Raw genomic sequence first — 22409 nt, 5'->3', positions numbered from 1 at the left:
GCTCTTCAAGGTGGTTAAGTTAGTTGCAAACTATGTTGCATCCATACACACAAGATCCTTCCACCTTGGGGTGCTCTCTTTTTAGGCTAAGCACCCTGATGTTCTTGGTGTCTTTCGTCAAAAATTCACTTTGTCAAGTATGCTTATCTTCCAACACAAGATGAAGGAAATGTGTAATAAGGGGTTCAAAGAAGTGTTGGGTGCCTCCTCTTAAGTAGTATCCCTATTATTACACTAGTATATTAATTTCCACAACTTGGAACACATTTTTTAGACAAACCAACCTTGAATACAACTTCCTCCAAGATTATACTATTCTAGACCTTTTTTTGAGGTTTTGATGGACCTCAAGAACACCATTTTATCATATGAATCCTTTAAAGCATTGATAAGTATGTGATTCCTTTTATTTGTCCACCCATTTGATCTATGACTCTATTCTTGTGCCAATGTTGTTTCTCTTTGATAATTATGTTTTAATTTACCACAATTTATTGAACTATTGTCCACTTGAGTCATGTAGACGAGGTGCCTTGAACCCTTTCCTAGCAACAAGCAAGGACATGACAAAATTATCTCAAATGTGCTTCCTAACACATTGAAAGAAAGGTTATTGACCTACCTATTGGTGCCCCACTTGACTACGTCCAAATTTGCCTGTTCAATTTCCTCTTGTACTTCTTTTCTAGTGTGCCCATTAATTATAATATTTTTAAAAAAATTCCCAATTACTCCCTTGGTCCAAATCACCTAAGTGATGTTCAACCAATCTCTTAATTTTATGCCATGTATTAGAAGTCACAAAAGAGTGATAAAATCCTAAGTTTGGGTTCATTCTAGTTAGTTTACATTGTTTTCATAGTGCTATATTTGGGTGTGGAACTAAATATTTTATGGCCTAGCTAGATATCTAGATTTGGTGTTCAGTTTTGTAGTAAAGTATTTCATGGTCCATTGAGACATGCTTTCCTCTATTTCCTTTCACTTTCCTCTTGTTTGTGGGATTTTGAAGTGGATCTATATATTCCTTATATTTGATCTCAATCTCCTACCCTTTGTTGCTATAATTCATGCAAATATTGCTCATTTCTCTGTCTCTCAATTCTTACAAACCTCTAAAGTGAATCAAAATGTTTTCCCCCCTTTCACTTAATCCACATTTGACATCCATTCTTGCAAGATTTCCCTGTAGGTTCCTACCAAGTCTTTCTTGTGACTTTATCTGGACACCAAGATTAAACTTGACTTCTTTCCAAATGTCTAGTTCCCAAATTCACTTCCACATTGTTTTCTCACAACTCCACTGAACCATTATCTCTCATTTCTTCCCATGAGGAGGTTGGTCTAATTTTTGGATCCCATTTACTCCATCCACTCCCCATATTCAATCCTAGCCTACAATCTTGCATCTCATTCTCAAATTTGATCTTTCAAATTATAATTTTAGAAGTGCGAATTTATTAGAAATTAGGATCTTAGGATACTAATCATTATAAAAAAGATATTAAATAAATGTATTAAGAATCATACACCATAAATTAACACATTACACAAGGTATACATGGGGAACACCCTTTCTAGCAAAAAAACCCCATAAAGCATTATTTTATTAAAACACTTACAAATGTAGTCTATCGTAATATAGACTAGAACCTAAGGACACTCATCTAACACTTCCACATAACCAATAATACCTCTTGTTCATAGTGATACAACTCACCATAAAGCTCCAAATTCACACACCTCTCAAATGAGAGAGAACCTCCTTAATATAAGAGGAAGGGTGACTTCACTAGTCACATCTTTTCAACAACCCCATTCACAAAATGGGATATGCTTATAAAGCATATATTATATAAGGCCCTGTAACCTTATATTAGAACATTATATATAAATGTTATAAGGACGTGACCCCTAATAACATTATGTTCTAACACTTCCCCTTAATGTTAATAGGGGATCAGATCTCGATTTCCATAAAAGAAAAATTGAAGTGCCCCAATAACATAGGTCTTCTTTGACAGTGATAAATAGGGACATAAATATATGCCAACATGAAGATCATGCATTCTAGACTACATGAAAGTCATCTTGTCCTAATTTTTAATCCCGATGTTTTAAAAATGATGCTATGAGGTGTTATAAAAATATATATTGGAGTCGCGGTCTCCTCAAATTATCCTCTCCCCAGGTTCATTACGTAGTGCCTATAGGACTTAATACTAATGTTCCCATAGGACTTCATACAATGGTTTTAGAAGTGGAAAATTTACAAGGAGAAGAACATACAATATGCTCGCAGGACTTGAGCACAAATGTGTATGTCGGACTTACTAATGCCTACCTACAACATTTAAAACAAAAAGGACTTACATTTTTCTACCTGCAGACTTAAAGGACTTACTAATACCTATATAGGTCTTATTTCATACCTATTAGGACTTACTTATGCCTACCCATAGGATTTAAAACTAGGATTTAACGACTAGGTGGTGTCATTGACATGTACACACCCCCTAAATGGCATCACCTAAGACCAAGCATTGTTTGAATTGGAGCATATATTGCCTAAAGGTCTTATGCCCATTATGATAAACTTATAAGGCACTAAGAGGGGGGGGTGAATCAGTCCAAGCAAAAACAACAACACAAATCTTATCACCACTTTTATCAACTTTAAACTTAACAAGCATGCAAGGAAAATAATCACATAAGCTAACGCCCAATAAAAAATGCACCACATGACACAATATTTTTTACATGGAAACCCAAATGGGAAAAACTACGGTGGGAATTGGTACCCACAAAATTTGCACTCTTTCGGAATGCGCCTTGTTAAGGCCTAGCCCGGTTAAGAGCTTTACAATAATGCCCGGTTAAGAGCAGGCCCTATTAGGAGTCACCCGGTCAAGGGATTTACAACTTAGCCCTGTTAGGAGCTTTACCCTATTAGGAGTAACCTCGTAGGAGGATTTAAACTCAAATTAATGAGCTACCTGGTTAAGGAATTTACACATTCATGCTTGTTAGGACCTACCCGGTTAAGAGATTTAGACTGTTGCAACTGTTAGGAAACAACAGGGAGTTGATCTGCATATAGCACCTCTGTGCCTGATTAGATCCCTTTCAGTTCTGCAACTACCACCGACTAGACATCAATACATAGCTTCATCTTCCACCGCACAATCAAATCTTCAACCTTTATCCTTCATCTGATACATCATCACACAATATTCATCCTTTTATAAACAGCTCTGCTAAGTCGGTAAACAACCTTGGAACAATTTCCTAGGTTCAATGTATCTGGTCAATCTTGCTCAATACACTTTACTTAATTCGGCCACAAACAAAAACAAAACATTGTCTACCGGTTTACCGATCTAAGTCTCTCTGCTCCACCGGTTAAATGTTCTTCTTGATTGACTCCTCAGTACATCATAACTCGCTCCAAACTTTGAATCTGTTGATGTGGTTTTGGTCATAGACTCCTTCCAATGTCATGAACATTCATTCCAAATCGCAATATCTAACTCTTCACCGATCTTCCGTATTGGTCGCTTGAACATAGCATTGTTTCTGTTTACCGATTTGTTGTCATGTTTACTGGTTCACTGTTTAACTGACTCCACTACCAGTTAGGCTTTACCAGTTGGACTAAATGACTCAGATGACTAACAAAACATGGTTGTCATCAATGAAAACACAATACAAGTCATCAATTACAACGCAAACATCATCATCAAGCCAACAATCTCCCCCTTTGGCATTGATGGCAACACTTAGGAAAAAATTTGGCTGTGTCACATTACAAAAATTATGTCTCATGACTCAAATATATAATATGACTCCCCCTTATCAATTGCATGCTATTACAAAAATTTACAACATATATACTACTTCCCTTGTTACAAAATTTTGACTCATACTACTACTCCTCGTTTGACAACAATGACAAAGGTAAGCAAATACATGAAAAGATAAATGCAATATATATCATAATTTGCATTACCAAAATGTATATAGGAGTTCAAAATGTTTTACAATGTCATCTTATGAAATACATCTGCAAAACTAGACTTCAAAAGTGTCAAATCATTGTGCCTGCAAGTCTCCAAAGGTGTCCATGTGATCTCAGTATGTGTCCAGATCTAAGATGCAAGCTCCTCCATGGCATCAAGTGTGCTCATCTCCGGTGTAGCAAAAATTGCTTCAGTCTCCTTGTAACCTCTCTGCAAAATTTCAATCTTAGGGACTAATAAAGTCTGCAACTCCTACAGTGAAGTTGTCCTTTTCACCTATTCAGCCTCATAAGCCTTAAGCCTCTGTTGTAATGCAATTTCTGATCTACCAAAATTGATTGTTGAATCATTTAAGGGGTTAAATGATTCACTCAAAACTTTTAGCTCTTGTTGAGCTTCTTGCCTCTTCTTCTCATGATCATCACAAAATAATGAAAAGTTTGCAATAGTGGAAAGGATTTTACCTCCGATTTGTAAGGCTTCTTTAATGAGGTTCATGTTGACAGTAAGACCTACTATGTCTTTATCAATGCCTTTCGTTAATTGTTATATTCTTCTCTTCTCATATTCCTTTTCCATATTCTTAATTGTAGCTTCCTCCAAGCTTTTCATTTGATCTCTTCTTGTTGTGACCAGTTGCTCTAGTTTGTCAATAGGATTAGGAAGACTGTCTATATCAGTCTCCGGTAATATAATGGATAGAATATCAACAACACTTTGAATATTTTGAGTTGCTTTTCTCTGAGCCTTCATAATCTTCTTTTGTGCCTTAGATTGCATGGTAGATGCAATCTCCATCAACTCAGTTGGACTCAACATGTCCATTTTAATTGGTCCTTGTATAGATATAGTGTCATCCTCCTCATCATCATCAACAATTTTCTTTGATGTAAGTGACCAGGGAGTCACTTTCTGTTCATTCTCTTCCTTCTGTTTTTCTTCCTCCTTTTGTTTCTCTGCATCCTTCTCATGCTCCTCTTCTTTCTCTTCATCTTTCTCCTCTTCCTTCTCCTTGTCCTTCACTGGTGGTGTAGTAGTTTGCACATCTTTTGTTTGTGTGATCACTGGTGGCTCTTGTGCTTCTGTCTTGTCTGGTTTCTCAGTGGGTTGTACATTTTTTGTTTTCTCATTCACCGGTTGCTCTGTCATTTCTTCATCTGTCTTTTCTATTTTTGTTCTCTCTTCACCTATACCGGTTGAAGTAGCTCTCGATAATACATTCTCTTCATCAGGAATAATGATTGGATCTTGCTTAGTGCTTGTGTCAGCAAAAATAATCTCATCCGGAATAATGTCATTAATGTTCAAATTGTCAAGGAAATCTTCTCCCTTTAATGTCTTTGGTTCCTCATCTTCTTTAGGAATAAGTCCTAAAAACTTCTTCAAAATTTGCTTAGTTTCAACATTTACAAACTGAGATTCACCAATTAACAATCTTGTCAACCTTTTCTTTGTAATAAATAATGCCCTTGACTTAGAAATAATTTCTTGAATATCTTCCCTAGAGGTTTCCGATTGCAGATGCATCAATACAAATTCAATCAATTCTTTGTCCTGCTTTATAGCAGTTTTCCATCTTGCCTCCAATTTATTGTACAAAGAATCAGAAATCAAGCCTTGTAATTCTATCAATGTTTTACTATACTTATTCATGAACCCAACAATAGTATCTTCTATTTGCATTTGCTCATCTTCACCAAAAATGTTATAATGTCTCTTTACATCAGTTAAAATACCATACTTTCTTATTTTCTCCAAAATCCTTCCAAGTAAAGTGAGTTTACTTACCGGTTGCTTTACACATTTTACAGTAGGAGATCCAACTACTTTGGATTTCTTCCCATTGGCTCTTAATTCCTTCTTCTCACCGATTGTATCTTCTTCCTCAACAATCTCAAGAGTCCTTTGTGCTTGTTGTTTCTTCCTTTTCCTGTATACTTTTTTTACTTTGGGTACTTCAAGCTTTGCTTCCTTAGGTTTTCTTCTAATCTGGATCTTAGGAGTAGGAGGGGGTTTCTCCTTCACCACTGTACTCCTTGTTTGTCTACCGGTGCTAGTACCGGTTGGGGCACTAGAGGATTCACCTTTCCTTGCTTCAAACTTATCTCTAGCCTCCGCAATTGCCTCTTTTGTAAATCCTTGTTCAACTGCAAATTGTTCCACTTCATTTCTTACCTTCTTTGCAATGACCGGTTTGGCAAGCTCAGAATGTACCTCAATAGATTTCTCCTTATATGTTCCAAACCTTGTTGCATTTGGATCTACCGGTGTAGATAGAAGATGATCAGCATAAGCAATCAAAATATCAGCTTCTACCTCATAACCCATGGGCATCACCCATGATGTCCTAGGTTCTACTACCTCCATTTGACATGTGTTTGTATCAACCATGAAACAAATAGAATCTCCATACCTTTTAACAACATTCTTCAGGATCCTTATTCTAGCATGCATTATTTTCTGGAAGTCTTTAAAATAACCCAAAATTACCTTTGTAAACTCATTACCGACCATCTTGATGTTGTTCTTGATTTGTAACATTGTAGGTGTACCTTTTGATAGTTGAATATCACCGATACCGAGAAAGGAGTTTTGGAAATAGAAAAACAAACCTATGATTAACTGTCCAAATTTGAATTTTTGATTTTTATCCTTCTTGATAGATTCCAGATTTAATATCAACTGGGTTCCTAAGGCTTCAGCAAGATCATAGTCTTCATTTTCTTTTATCATCTGGTAGGCAGTATGAATTGCAGCTCTGGGAATATTGTTTGTTATGCTTGAATGATAAACCCTATATCTAATGACCATAGATGCAAATTTCACCTCAGGGTCTTCAATCTCATTTATAGTCATAGCTCAACCATCCCATTTGGACTTTGTCAATCGGGTGACTTCATCCTTAGGGATTGTCCTCGGAATAGGAACTTCGTCGGTTTCACACAATTCGGTGACCACATGAATAGCTTCCTTAGTAATCTTATGTGGATGATCTAACCATATGAACTAATCATGTATCTTGCTCAACGTATACCTGATATGGTCTTCCTCAAAATCATCAAGAAAATTCACGACATGGTGAAAACCCTTGTCGATAACCCTTCGGAATTGATCTTTTATAACTCCTTGCTTATCACACAGAGTTCGATACTGATTAAAGATAGAAAAGGTTCCCAAATCTTCTAGTTTGCAATGAATATAGGATCTAATATCTTCGACATGCAACACTCCATAAGGTATGCTAGATAGGGCTCCAGTAGGATCTGTTTCAATCGACTTATGTGGATGCCTCTTGAATTACGGTCGAGGCCTTTCAGTAACATCTACAAAGTGTGGTGTATCCATTGCAAAATGTCAAACACAGAATCAGGTCATAGAAGAATACCTTTCAACTCCTTCGCAGCTAGGGTTTCTAAACCAAATGCACTTTCACCGATTCACTTATCCACGGATCTCTTCAATTCGCTATCAATTTTGCCAAAGCAATAATCAACAACTCTTCTCTACTTTAGTCGATCTCCAATGCTCTTGAGAATGCAAAGGTAACAAATGAAACTGTGAAACATCCTTTTATTGACCTTTTACAAACTGCATTAAATGAATACCAGTTGAACTTACCCTAACCACCATTCAACCCTAAAACTTGTTACCGGTTCTCATAACACATCAAACTTGCCGTTTTCAACACAAAGTCACTTCTTAACATCATAATGCATCAAAGTATGCAGATTTGACTTACCACGCACCATATAGGGGGTCCAGAAATGGATCAGACAATAAGCTCCCCCTAAGCTTTATACGCAACTTAGTTTACCAGTGAGGGATTCTCCACACTGGGTGAAGAATTAGAATCTTTTGATGGTTTCTCCTCACTTTTCTTTCTCCGGATCTTGTTCATCTCTTCTTTGGTTTCCTCCACATCAACCTTCTTCTTACCTTTTTGATCAACAGACTAATTAATCGGTTGGTTCATTCTTGCTCTACAAAAATTTGCAAGGTGTCCTGGTTTGTGACAATGATAACATGCCATTCCAAATGCTCTCTAGGGTCCAATGTTGCCTCTACCAGTTCTTCTTTTGCAATTCATAGCTATATGTCCATAGTTATGACAAATAGAACAAGTCACATTTTGTCTATATTCCATTTCATAAGGACTAGACCAGTTTACATAAGGTCTTTGCCAGTTAGGGTTTCTCCGATCATTAAAAGGCCTCTGCTAATCACCACCAGACCTCATATTCATGTAAGGTCTCTGATTATTCATTCCAAACCTGCACTCAACAGCTCTATGCCCATAGTTGTTGCAATTGTAGCAATAACCAGTAAAAGTCCTAGGCATATATCCATCATATGTATTAGGTCTATAACCATTAACAATATTGGATCTACTTCGACAAACATTAGTAGTATGACCTACCTTATGACAGCTAAAGCATACTGGTTTGTAGGATTTCTTACCGGTGGTTTTCTTGTTCTTAGGTGGAGATTTACCTTCATGCATTATGTCTTTGGTATCGTAAGGTTCTCCTTGCTCAAAGGTTGTGTATCCCAAGCCATGTGTATCTGCATTATGTCTCTATAACTGGATCTTCTCATCAAGCATAGTAGAGATCTTGTTGTATTTTGCCAATATCTCATTAGCATCAGCCAGCTCCTTAGTAAGATCTTCATTCTTTTTCATAAGACTCTCTCTAAGGGACATAGCCATGTCTAGATCAACCTATATTTCTTCTTTTTCTCCTTTTTCCTCATGAAGATGTGCATGCAGATCACTAATCTCTCGGTTGAGCTTAGCAATCTCATGCTCCTTATCCCTGATTTTGTCTTCAGCAGCCCTCCTAGCTTCCAACTCTTGACTCATCCTAATGGTTAGGGCTTCTATCTCTCTTCTCATATTTGACTTATCATCATTCATATTTTCCACCTCATTAGCCAATGCATCAATGTTAGATTCTTCAGATGAATTGTTTTCACTAATTTCATACAACTGTTTAGCCAGCTCTCTCCTCTTAGCCAATGAAGCTTATACTTGACCCTCAATTCACCTAGTGCTTCTTCAGATTCTGCAAGTTTTAGAAATCTCCCTATAACTCATATCCCCCATGATAGCCTTAAGGATCCTTCCCAAGTGGTTAAGCCTTAAGGGAATCAGCCTCTGATACCAATTGATAAACTTATAAGGCACTAAGAGGGGGGGTGAATCAATGAAAGCAAAAATAAATCACAAATCTGATCACCACTTTTATCAACTTGAAACTTAACAAGCATGCAAGGAAAATAATCACATAAGCTAACACCCAATAAAACATGCACCACATGACACAATAATTTTCACGTGGAAACCCAAATGGGAAAAACCACGGTGGGAATTGGTACCCACAAAATTTGCACTCTTTCGGAATGCGCCCTATTAAGGCCTAGCCCGACTAGGAGCTTTACAATAATGCTCGGTTAAGAGAAAACCATGTTAGGAGTCACCCAGTCAAGGGATTTACAACTTAGCCCTGTTAGGAGCTTTACCCTGTTAGGATTAACCTCGCTAGAGGATTTAAACTCAAATTAATGAGCTACCTGGTTAAGGGATTTACACATTTAGGCCTGTTAGGACCTTCCCGGTTAAGGGATTTAGACTATTGCAACTATTAGGAAACAATAGGCAGTTGATCTGCATATAGCACCTCTATGCCTGATTAGATCCGCTTTCAATTCTGCAACTAACACCGACTAGACATCAATACAGAGCTTCATCTTCCACCGCACAATCAAATCTTCAATCTTTATCCTTCATATGATACATCATCACACAATATTCATCCTTTTCACTATGTTTGTGGGATTTTTAGTTGTTCTATTCTTAAGCTAACTGTTTTCTGAAGGGCCTTGAAATGACATCTTTGCCGCACTTCGACATTTGTGTCGATATAACATTTCTGTCTACAAAATGATGTCTCCACATGTACCTTATGACTTTAAGATTTTTTGCTAACACTAACACTTGTGTAGCTTGTTCACAATCAAAGAATACAAATTCGATAAAGTTCTACTAACCTGTGGTATTGTAGGTTCGCTAGTCAAAGACATTTTTTTATCACTAAGTGGATGTTTAGGTGAATTTCCATTTGAGTAGTGGATAATATTGTTTGTTGTGTTTTCAAGGTAGTAGGTATATGCTCTCCCCTTGTGCAAACTTGAGTGTTAAAAAAGCCATACCTACTTTTTTGTTGTTAGATTAAATCCTAAAATATCATAGGTATTATCTCCCCTTTGATGGGTGCAAGAGAAACCATAGTATTTTCTTTATGAGTCTGTCTCCCAGTGCATTACACCTGTGAGAGGAATGACTCAAAGAAATTTTTTGAGTTTCTATATAAAAGGGTAGCGAGTGAAAACTTGTCCAAATGGTCCATGTGGCCAAAGTGGAATCTAAATTTGGGTCTTCCAATAAGGGTTGTCAGAGCTTTTATTAGCTTGCTTTGCAAATCTTTATGTGATTGTGTTCCTTGAGGCTGGACTAGAAACCATTTGTTGTAGAATTCCCCAAACCCATACTCAATAATTCAGGGAATGCAGTTAGTATCCTGAAGTTAACCCTTCATGTACCCTTCATTGTGAGGTATGAAATTCTTCGACTAAAAAGGTTTTTGAACCTTTGGGGAATGAGATCTAGTCTGCCCGTGTCGTGATGGGTGAGCCAATGTCACCAGATCTCTACATATCCACTTTTTTTGAGGTATTGCTATTTATAGCAAAGGGCCTTAGTAAGTAGTATCCAATTTGTAGCCTAGGGTGTACATGCTTTCAATTGTTTTCAATTGTTGAGACTAGTTATGTTAAATTTGGGCTAATCTAGACCCTCCCTTATCTCACACTTGCTTAAGCGTTAAATTGGCCAATGTAAATTATTGTTTGACATCTCTTGCCAAGAAAATTCCAAGTTTGACAAAAACCATCAAATTTTGTCCAAAAAGTGTCTTTTGGTGTCTACGTCCCTGTTTTGACATCTCCGCCTGTAGAATGTTGTCTCTGTCTGTCACACCTTGACTATGAAACACAATCTCTGATTGTAAAATGGAATCTCCCCCTAATCAAATGTGAGCCTATCTCCTTGATTTTCAATGTGCCATATTCAAAAGTCTTTCAAACATGTAAAGAAATCCATCTACGTCGAGTTAAAAAGAATAGTACTCTTATGATGAGTATTGTGCACAATCAAATGCAATCACCTAGAATCATACCATGTAGAGCAAGGATAAATAAGGGTTGATCCAATAATGGAGCAGAGAAAAGTCATAAGCTTATGGACAATTTTGTAGCATCAAGTACAGTGAGAAAGTCATAGTAGTCATGGCAAGAAAGAAATAGAGCTAGGGTAAAAATCAATGGTTGCCTCGTCATCCTAACTGTCAAAAAAGAGAATTGATTAAGGTTTTGAGTGCCCACTGTAATACTCATTTTGTGTTCATTGTCAAAGAGCAATCATGGTAGTTCTCTGTGATTAGAAGTCAACCATGATAAAGGTCACAACATAGACCCAAAACAAGGGTTTCTAGCTCCAAATGACAATGACAAAGGTCTTTGTGAAGAAAAGCATTCAAGGAGATAGTCTTCATAACTGTCAAAACAATGATGAAGAATGAGGATATAGACTCTTCATGAGTAGATCTCAGTCGACAAAGGTTTCTCAAAGGCTGAATCACCAATACCCAAGAGCCATGAATTTGATAGGGGCTATGGTGAAAAGAAAAAGGACGGTGATCAAATGGTGGTGAGATAACAATCTTATATCATTAAACAAAAATCATAGTCCTATTGTGTGCTCACAAAGGGAAGTTCACAGTAATATGTGTGTGTGTGTGAAAAAATGGTTTGTAAGCTGCAAGCACAACACTTCAATTAAGTCATTATATGCATGGTTAGTAATCAATAATTAATAAGTAAAAAACCATAACAAAGCGACTAATTGCCTTCTAAAAGATGCGAGTATAAGATTGCTCTTAGATTTTTATAAGCAATACCAGTGACTAGACTACACCAAGATGAAGGATTTAATCTATATGATATTAACTATATGGATGCAAGATGGATGAATAATTCAAGCAAATAATCAATTCAAGTAATAATGGATGAGTAAAATAGATGCAAATAATCTAAAAAGCACAATAATCTTCAATGACTCCAGAGCGAAATTAGCGTGATAATAATCTCCAAGCGTGTTCTCAAAAATCTTTGGGGTAAATTGGAATGAGAGCTGAAGACTGAATTTATAGAGAATTACAAAAGAGAAAAGCTCAATTTAGGATTAATTGAAAATAATTGAGAAATCAGGTTTAGTTAACCTTGAGATAGATTCCAATTATAGTTTAATTGAAATGCATTCAAATTAGAAGTCCAAGTTGCATTGGAAATAATAATAAATCAATTCCATGCATTTATGATAAAAATAGATAATTCTTTTATTTATTCAAGAAAAGAGTCTTTTTAATGCAAATGAACTTCTTTTTCTAAAAAGCTTTGAGTTCTAATTTTAGAGAATAATTCAATAATTCAATTTAATTGCTTTTCTGATTTCAAGTTCTAAATTTAGAAAAAGAAATAATATCTCAAGTTTGATTTCTCTCTCACTTCAATTTTTTTTGTTTAATTTTCAATTCAACTCTTGCTTTGTAATTAATTCCTCTTTTGTAATAAATTAATTTCTTTTGCATGATTAAATAGCAATTTTATTAATTAATTAAATATGCAAGGATATTTAATAAATTAAAATGGGATAATTGATCAAAATGATATTCTGGGAAATGATTCAATTAATTAAATAAATATTTAATTAATATTGAGTAATTGATTTGCCATGTGATATTTGATGATTAAAGAATTAATAATGTGCTCAAGGTTGATTTAATGCCTTTGGTTAGGACCTTGGTGATGTTGTCGAGATTAGGGGCCCATGGTTTAGATGACCATTTTTAGGGTATTACATTTTCCCCTCTTTGAATTAATGTGCGAGCAGCGCATTGGTTCAAAGAATGTGTGATGTCTAGGAGATGCCAGTTCTGAACTGGAATGATCATGAACTAGATGAAGAGCAAGGTGTTTAGCTTGATTTGAAGCGACAAAGCTAAATGAAGTCTGATTAAAGAGATACCATTCCCGAACTTGATTGAACTGAGGAACGATAGAAACAAAAGATACTGAACTTGAACTTGATTGATCAAGAAGCGGATCTTACTGATCTAGAACTTGATTGAACTTAGATGCAGTGAGTGATGATAAAAAAAATCGATCTTGAACTTGATTGATCAAGACACGATGAAGATAAACTATTCAGCTTGATCAAGAAATGAATACTGAACATCTGCTTAAATTGAGTGTGATCAAAGATACTCTTTAAACTTTTGATTAAGTTTAAACGGATAATCAGTTTGATTTGAAGCGATGAAACCGATTAATGTTAAGAGATTGATTCAGATGAAAGACAAATATCAGCTTGATTTGAAGCGATGAAACTGATATGCCCCTAGCAATTGATTCGATTCAGATGATCGAGAGATCTCAACTTGATGTGAAGTGATGAAGCTGAGATGCCCCTTAGCAATGAGAATTGATTTTCTTTAGTTAAAAAGATTTTGCTCGACTTTTGATGAATATTTGAAAATTTTCTCGACTTGTGAGATGTGAAGTCATAAGGTCGTGAGTATGCCCCCTCGGGAACGAAATCGAAAAATAGCGAGGGATTGATGATTATAGGCAATTGTTGGCAATAATAAGTTATTTGAGCACAAATTGATTCTGAGGAATATTTGAAAAATTCGGCGTTGATTGATGAAATTGAGCGTAGAGTTGATCATAATGTTGATGTGTAGAACTGAAATTGATATTCAGCATTGAAATTGAGCGCAATTAGAAGAAAAAATGAGCATTTTGATGAAAAGAGCGCTAAGTGGTCCAAATTGTGAAACTGACTAGAAAAATGATCTTGAATTTTGATTTCGATCCCGAAAATGGAATTAGAGCGGTCAAATTAGCTAAGGGTGCAATTTTCATGTCCATCGGAGCAAGTTGAAAAATTAGGTTTTTAGCTATATATGGGACAAAAGTGTCATTTTCAAATCATTTTAACCCTCCAAGTTTGAAAATTCAAAAAGCCTTCTGCAAAGAAAATGGTGGTCCCTACTCATCAGCATCGATTCAAGCACCAAAGAAGACATAATTGACCCCGAAACTATGAGCCAGTGGTAAGTGATTGATCTTAAGCTTCTTTATGTTTTCAATTTTGAATTTTTTTGCTCATTTTTCAAGTTTTTCGCATGTGTGGGGTTGGGTTTCACATTTTATCGTGCGAGACAGGATCCTGTCTCATACGAGTAACTGGTAAAATTTCTTTTGTCGTTTAGGGTTATTAGAATTGTCGTTCGGGATGCACCCTCGTATCGTACGACTGGTCTGTTAAAAGACCATTTTGTCGTGCGAAAGCCAATAGTTTGTCATTTGGGATTGTTTTGTCCTGCGATAGCTATTCCTGGCTCATACGAGATTCTGCTTCTCTGTTTTTTGTCGTTCGAGAGACAGTGAGCATTTTTGAAGGTCTAAACGTGAAATTTTGATTTTGCATGACTTAGTTGGATTTGCATGATGTTTTACTTCTCTTGTAGGCTCATTTGGAATGTTTTTTGATGCTGCGTTGTTGGGTTTTTGCAGGTTCGATTACCTCGTGTGTTGTTTAGATGCGTTTATCCTCCTACTATGGCATTAGTTCGACATTTATCTGAGGTTGAACAAGCTCATATTGACTTGTGTGGCTTGACTCATCTATTGAGATTACTTGATATCCGTGTGAACCACAGAATGCTCACGGCATTGGTAGAACGTTTCCATTCAGAGCATAACATGTTTCCTCTGTCGGTGGGGGAGTTGACTATCACTCCCAAGGCTGTACATAGGATCCTCTGTATCCCTTTTGTTGGGGATCAGGTGGATTATGATTCAGGGCACCTTCCAGGATTACAGGCAATGAGGCATGTCTTCAGTGATCTTGACATTTTGACTCATTCCATTAGTTGGGACATATTGATGAGCAAGTACAGCGAGGAGTTTCCTCTGGCATGTGTTCTAGCAGGGTTCATAGGTTGTTTTCTGATGCCAGACAGAGGGTAGCAGGGTTTCCAGTGCGGATGGGGTCGGATGCTACAGAGATTGATAGAGACCCCTTAGAGACTTGGCTGGGGTTCGTGTTTATTAGCCCACATGTATCGAGAGACGCATGAGATCGTGTATAGAGATGGGTGGAGCATGGCCGCTGGTGTATATATTTTGCAAGTGTGAGCTTGGGAGCACCTTCCCGTTTGTCAGCCCATAGTAGATGATAGTAGAGAGCCTGGGCAGCCGACTATATACAAGTATGTTGGATGCATTATGCAGCCCCATCTGGGCAAGATAGATTTTTAGAGACGGTAGCTAGATGACCTAATAGTCATTGTATGGAGACCGTACAGAGGCTTAGAGTCGTGGGATGACTAGCGGATGGTTCACAGGGACCTTTTTATTATGTACCCTCTTATTGGGAGATTGCAGACCATTATGGAGTGATTCATCGTTTCTTGAGTGATGAGGCAGTATGGCCGGCCTCAGGGGATCTCATAGGAGTTTACAGCGTATGTGTGTTACGTAGATGAGGAGAGATAGGGATGGTCTCTACGGTTGTCCTATGCTTTGGCGATGTAGGAGCTGATTGTTTTACATCACCTGAGGTGGGATTATATGGATGATGTGGCAGATGCGGGGGTATTGCCCCAGTATAGAGATTGGTTTTAGCAGCATCCGTTCCCTCGATTCATAGATCTAGCAGAGCAGGTTCTTCATATTGAGCATGTTGAGGATGATGCCCCTGCACCGGCACAGGGACAAGGACGGGGCCACAGGAACAAAGAGCTGAGGCTCCACGACGGAGTGGTGGTGATCCTAGTGCTAGCAGCAGCAAGGTGCCAGCTAATGTTGGATAGCAGAGGGGTGAGGGCGGATCCCTAGGGCATGTAGGAGTGAGATTGGGTGGGACTAAGGAGGAGCAAATAGCTTCGAGACAGGTCCGATAGTGACAGAATGAGCATGGTGGAGCTACAGGTGGAGATGGGGGTGGGGAGCCTGTGAGAGAGCAGGGGATTGACATAGGGCAGTTGATGAGAGCGCATCTTGCAGAGCTACAGTCACAGTTGACAGTGGCTCAAATTCAGCTGGCAGAGTGAGACCGACAGCTTGCCGAGGTGAGGGTCGAGCGTGAGCGCCAGATCGCATCATTGAGGGCAGAGATAGAGGCTTTATGACAGGAGATCCTTCTCCAGAGTAATAGGGTAGCCTACTATGTGGCAGCATATAGTGTCACAGTTCCTATTGCACAGCAAGTGATACCCTACTTGCAGTAAATGGCATGATCAGAGGGAGCTCGGGCACCTCGTCAGGATCTCGGGCATCAGGCTCCTCCTCCTCCACCATGCGATGAGGGGGAGGGTGCTAGCTAGATTATTTCTTTTTGTAGCTCGGATATTTTTTGTAGACACACCCATTTTTTGTAGCCTATACAATTCTTGCTCTGATGGGAGTTTGTATATGTCATTCGACATCATTTTGTACATTTAGACTTGACATGATATATATACAAGATCTGATTTGACTTCATCATACTTCTGTTGATTTGCTTATGAGATGTCTTTTATATGCTTTATTCTATATGTATGCATTTCTTTTCAATATAAATGTATGTAATGCAAATGATTATAGATGTCTATTTTTGTGTTTCTTTTCATATGCAAATAAATGAATGAGTAATGAGTAATATGAGTAATGCAATGTTTTCATTTTTCTATGCAATAAGATGAATGCAGATGAGTAAATAATGAAATGTATGAAGCTATATTAAATGTTATGTATGCAGTGAAAACATCTCAAAATACAAGTACTCGATCGAAGAAATGATGATAAATAGACCACTTAGCGTAAGAAATGATGATGCTTTCAGCTCTCATTCAAAAGATAAAGAGATTATTATCATACTGAAATCACTCTAAATTCACAAAAATGCAGAATGATATGCAAAATGCAAAATAAACCTAGTCACTGGATTTAAAATAGTTAAGATTCATCACTGAGCATAACGAACACAACAGGCAGGTTAGAGGTCCTTTCTTTTTCGATGTGCAATATTAATTATCTTGTCCGCAATGACCCTTTTTTCGTTCATATCCTTGGACAGATTTCGCAGGGACCCGAATTGCATCATAAAGAAATTCCCCCAAAACAGACAAAGAAATGATATGGACCTCCCTGTAGCATACAAATGAGCAGAGTCGAGGTATGTGAGGCAATTTCACCTTGTTGTGAAGGCTCTTATCATAGACACCCAGCTAATTTATATGTTTTCAAATCATTGGGATCATTCCTACGAGCAGAAAACAAAGAAAATATTATGCCCCCAATCCTTGCTCCTCTTAGTCACAATAGACTTCCTCGAGTTACTCAGAGGGATAATAATCGAAAACCAACATAAAAGATAACACACAAAGAAAATTTCCATTCATAGCTCAAACTGTTTAGTGATTGTTTTCCGTTATGTTGTTTTGCTTGTTTACTCAATGATAAAAACTCTTTGATAGTTAGGAGACAGGTGACTGACTCAGAGTGGACGACGAGGTTTCACTGACGGAAAGATGACTTGGTTGACACTGCTTAGGATATGTAAATTGCTCTGTCGAGTAACCTAAGACTAGGACACTGATCAGTTTCAAGTCATGAGGGTTCCAACGAACCAAGATGTCACGAAAGTGACTGAAAAAATATGTACAAGCGAAAGCAAAGATGCATGAAAGCAGGAAATGCCAACGTTGCGTCGATAGATGGAGTGATTGAGTACAAGAGGCACTTGTTTGCCAAGTTTTCACCTACTTGGTAGAGATTCATTTTTTTTTTACCAAGGTGCCTGTTTACCAGGTTTTCACCAGGGCATTTTCTCTCTTTATATTTTTTTTTTTTTTTGTATTTTATGATTTTTTTTATTTCTTTCAGGAATTTTTCCAACTGTACATGTTGGTGGCACAGAGAATGCTAAGAGAAGAATTTCTTCAAATGGATGGTGTTAATCGGTTCACGAAGCTGTTCTCCTTCTGAGTTTGAGAGTTGATAGGCACCAAAGTCGAATACTACAGTAACAATGTAGGGACCCAGCCAATTGGGTTCAAACTTCCCTTTATTGTTGCGAAACTATTGATTTTTTGGATTTTCTCTCAGAACTAGGTCACCAACCTGAAATTCTCTTTGTCGAACGTTCTTGTTATATCCTCTAGACATTCTCTTCTAATACACTCTGAGATGATCAAATACCACTTGTCGACGCTCATCTAGCGATTCGAGTTCTTGCAATCTAGATATTCTATGATCTTCATCAGTAACAAGACCTTGCAAAGAAACTCTTAGAGATGGTATTTTTACTTCAATGGGTAGTACTGCTCCGGAACCATACACCAAAGAGAAAGGTGTAGCCTAGTACGTGTTTTGATACTTGTTCTGTAAGCCCATAGTGCAAGATTGAGTTGCAGATGTCAATCCTTCCCAGACTTGTTCATTGTTCTGTGCAAGATAGTCAGTAGGTTTTTGTTAGATGCCTCAGCTTGTCCATTACCTTGAGGGTAATATACCAATGACCAATGTTGCTTTATTTTGAAGTTCTCACAAAGCTCGGCCAGATCTTTATTCTTAAACTGTCTTCCATTATCAGTCACGATGGACGAAGGTATCCCATACCTGTAGATGATATAGTTTAGGATGAACAAGGTGACTTGTTTACTAGTTGCTTTAATGAGCGGAACCGCTTCTACCCACTTGGTGAAATACTCAATGGCAGTTATGATGAATTTATGTTCCTTGGATGAAGCAGGATATATCTGACCAATGAGATCAAAGGCCCATTGTTGAAAAGGCCAGTGTGTTATAAATGGTATGAGGTCCCTTGCTGGGGCATGTATGAGATTTCCATGAAGCTGACATTTTTCACAAGTCTTAGCAAATTGGATGGCATCTTTTTCCATGTCTGGCCAGTAGTAGCTGTGTGTGTGAAAAAGTGAACCTGTAACTACAAGCACAACACTTCAATTAAGTCATTATATGCATGGTTAGTAATCAATAATCAATAAGAAATAAACCATAGCAAAGCGACTAATTGCCTTCTAAAAGATGTGAGTATAAGATTGCTCTCAGATTTTTATAAGCAATACCAGTGACTAGACTACACCAAGATGAAGGATTTAATCTATATGATATTAAGCTATATGGATGCAAGATGGATGAGTAATTCAAGCAAATTCAAGCAACAATACATGCAAGCAATAATGAATGTAAAAATGAATGCAAGTAATCTAAAAAAGCACAATGACTTCAATGACTCCAGAGCGAAATTAGCGTGATAATAATTTCCAAGCTTGTTCTCAAAAATCTCTGGGGTGAATCGGAATGAGAGCTGAAGACTGAATTTATAGAGAATTACAAAAAGCTCAATTTAGGATTAATTGAAAATAATTGAGAAATCAGGTTGAGTTAACCTTGAGATAGATTTCAATTATAGTTTAATTGAAATGCATTCAAATTAGAAGTCCAAGTTGCATTGGAAAATAATAATAAATTAGTTCCATGCACATCTGATAAAAATAGATAATTCTTAAATTTAATCAAGAAAAGAGTTTTCTTAATGCAACTGAACTTCTTTTTCTGAAAAGCTTTGAGTTCCAATTTTAGAGAATAATTCAACAATTCAATTAAATTGCTTTTCTGATTTCAAGTTCTAAATTTAGAAAAAGAAATAATATCTCAAGTTTGATTTCTCTCTCACTTCAATTCTTTTTTTTTTTTTGACTTTTGTTTTGTTTCAATTCAACTCATTGTAATAAATTAATTCATCTTTTGTAATAAATTAATCCTTTCGCATGATTGAATGGCAAATTTATTAATTAATTAAATATGCAAAGATATATTTTTATTTTTTTATATTCACTATCGTGGAATCTGGAGGTGTAGAAACACACACAGAGTTAACACAGCCGGGGACTTGAACTCAAGACCATGGGGAGCATACCCACGCCTTAAGTTGCGATCCACGACCGGGTGAGCTAGGGCCGATGCCCATGCAAAGATATTTAATAAATTAAAATGGGATAATTGATCAAAATGATTATTCTTGAAATAATTCAATTAATTAAATAAATATTTAATTAATATTGAGTGATTGATTTGCCATGTGATTTTTGATAATTAAAGAATTAATAATGTGCTCAAGATTGATTTAATTGCCTTTGGTTAGGACCTTGGTGATGTTGTCGAGATTAGGGGCTCATGGTTTAGATGACCAATTTTAGGGTATTACATTTGCCCCTCTTTGAATTAATGTGCGAGCAGCGCTTTGATTCAAAGAATGTGTGACGTCTAGGAGATGCCAGTTCTGAACTTGATTGATCATGAACTAGATAAAAAGCGAGGTGTTAGCTTGATTCGAAGCGACAAAGCTAAATGAGGTCTGATTAAAGTGATACCGATCCCGAACTTGATTGAACTGAGGAACGATAGAAAACAAAGATACCGAACTTGAACTTGATTGATCAAGAAGCGGATCTTACTGATCTAGAACTTGATTGATCTTAGATATAGTGAATAATGATAAAAATCGATCTTGAACTTGATTGATCAAAACACGATGAGTGAAGAATAAACCGTCCAGCTTGATTACGAAACGAATACTGAACACCTACTTAGATTTAGAATGACCAAAGAAACTCTTTAAACTTTTGATTGAGTTTAAACGAATAATCAGTTTGATTTGAAGTGATGAAACTGATTAATGTTAAGAGATTAATTCAGATGAAAGACAAATATCAGCTTGATTTGAAGCGATGAAATTGATTAATGTTAAGAGATTAATTCAGATGAAAGACAAATATCAGCTTGATTTGAAGCGATGAAACTGATATGCCCCTAGCGATTGATTGATTCAGATGATCGAGAGATTTCAACTTGATGTGAAGTGATGAAGTTGAGATGCCCCTTAGCAATAAGGATTTTTTTCTTTCTTTAATTGGAAAGATTTTGCTCGACTTTTGATGAAGATTTGAAAAAAATTCTTGACTTGTGAGATGTGAAGTCATAAGGTCATGAGTATGCCCCCTCGGGAGCGAAATCGAAAGATAGCAAGGGTAGTTGATTATAGGCAATTGTTTGGCAAAAATAAGTTATTTGAGCACAAATTGATTTTGAGGATTTTCTTGAAGATTTGGCAATGATTGATGAGAAATTGAGCGTAGAGTTAATTGGTAGAATTGAAATGTGGATGTGTAGAATTGAAATTGAATTAAGATTCAGTGTTGAAATTGAGTGCAATTTGAAGAAAGAATGAGCATTAATGAAAAAAGTGCTAAGTGGTCAAAATTGTGAAATTGACTAGCAAGACAATCTCAAATTTCGATTTCGATCCCGAAAATGGAATCAAAGCAGGCACATTAGCCAAGGGGACAATTTTCGTGTCCATCGGAGCAAGTTGAAAAATTAGGTTTTAGGCTATATATAAGACAAAAGTGTCATTTTCAATTCATTTTAACCCTCCAAGTTTGAAAATTCAAAAAGCCTTCTGAGAAGAAAAATGGTGGTCCCTACTCTTTAGCATCGATTTGAGGGCCAGAGAAGACATAATCGACCCCGAAACTACGAGCCAGCGGTAAGTGATCGATCTTTAGCCTCTTTATGTTTCCAAATTTGAATTTTTTTGTGTATTTTTCACGTTTTTGACGGGTTTTAGGTCGGGTTTCTCGGTTTATCGTGCGAGACAGGATCCTGTCTTGTACGAGAAATTGGCAAATTTTGTTTTATCGTTTAAACCCATTAAAATCGTCGTATGAGAGCAACCCTTTTGTCGTACAACAGGTCAGTTAAAAGACCATTATGTCGTGCGATGTATAAAACTTTGTCGTTTGGGGTTGTTTTCTCGTACGACAGCCATTCCTGACTCGTATGAAATGTTGTTTAACTGTGTTTTGTCGTTTGGAAAACAGTGACAATTTTTAGAAGTGTAAACATGAAATTTTGGTTTTGTATTTAACTTATTTGGATTTGCGTGATGTTTAACTTCTCCTGCAGGCTAATTTGGAATGTTTTCTGATGTTCTTTATTGGGTTTTGCAGGTTTGTTTACCTCCTGTGCTCTTCAGATGTGTATATCCGCCCACGATGGCTTTAGTTCGGGATTTGTCTGAGGTTGAGCAGGCTCATGTTGATTTATGCAACTTGGCTCATTTGATAAGGTTACCTGATATCCGTGTGAACCACGGGATGCTCACGGCGTTGGTAGAACGATTTCATTCGGAGCATAATA

This window comes from Cryptomeria japonica, chromosome 4, assembly GCF_030272615.1.
Source record: "Cryptomeria japonica chromosome 4, Sugi_1.0, whole genome shotgun sequence".
In the NCBI taxonomy this organism is placed as follows: Eukaryota; Viridiplantae; Streptophyta; class Pinopsida; order Cupressales; family Cupressaceae; genus Cryptomeria; species Cryptomeria japonica.
Note: the sequence above shows the minus strand (reverse complement) of the source record.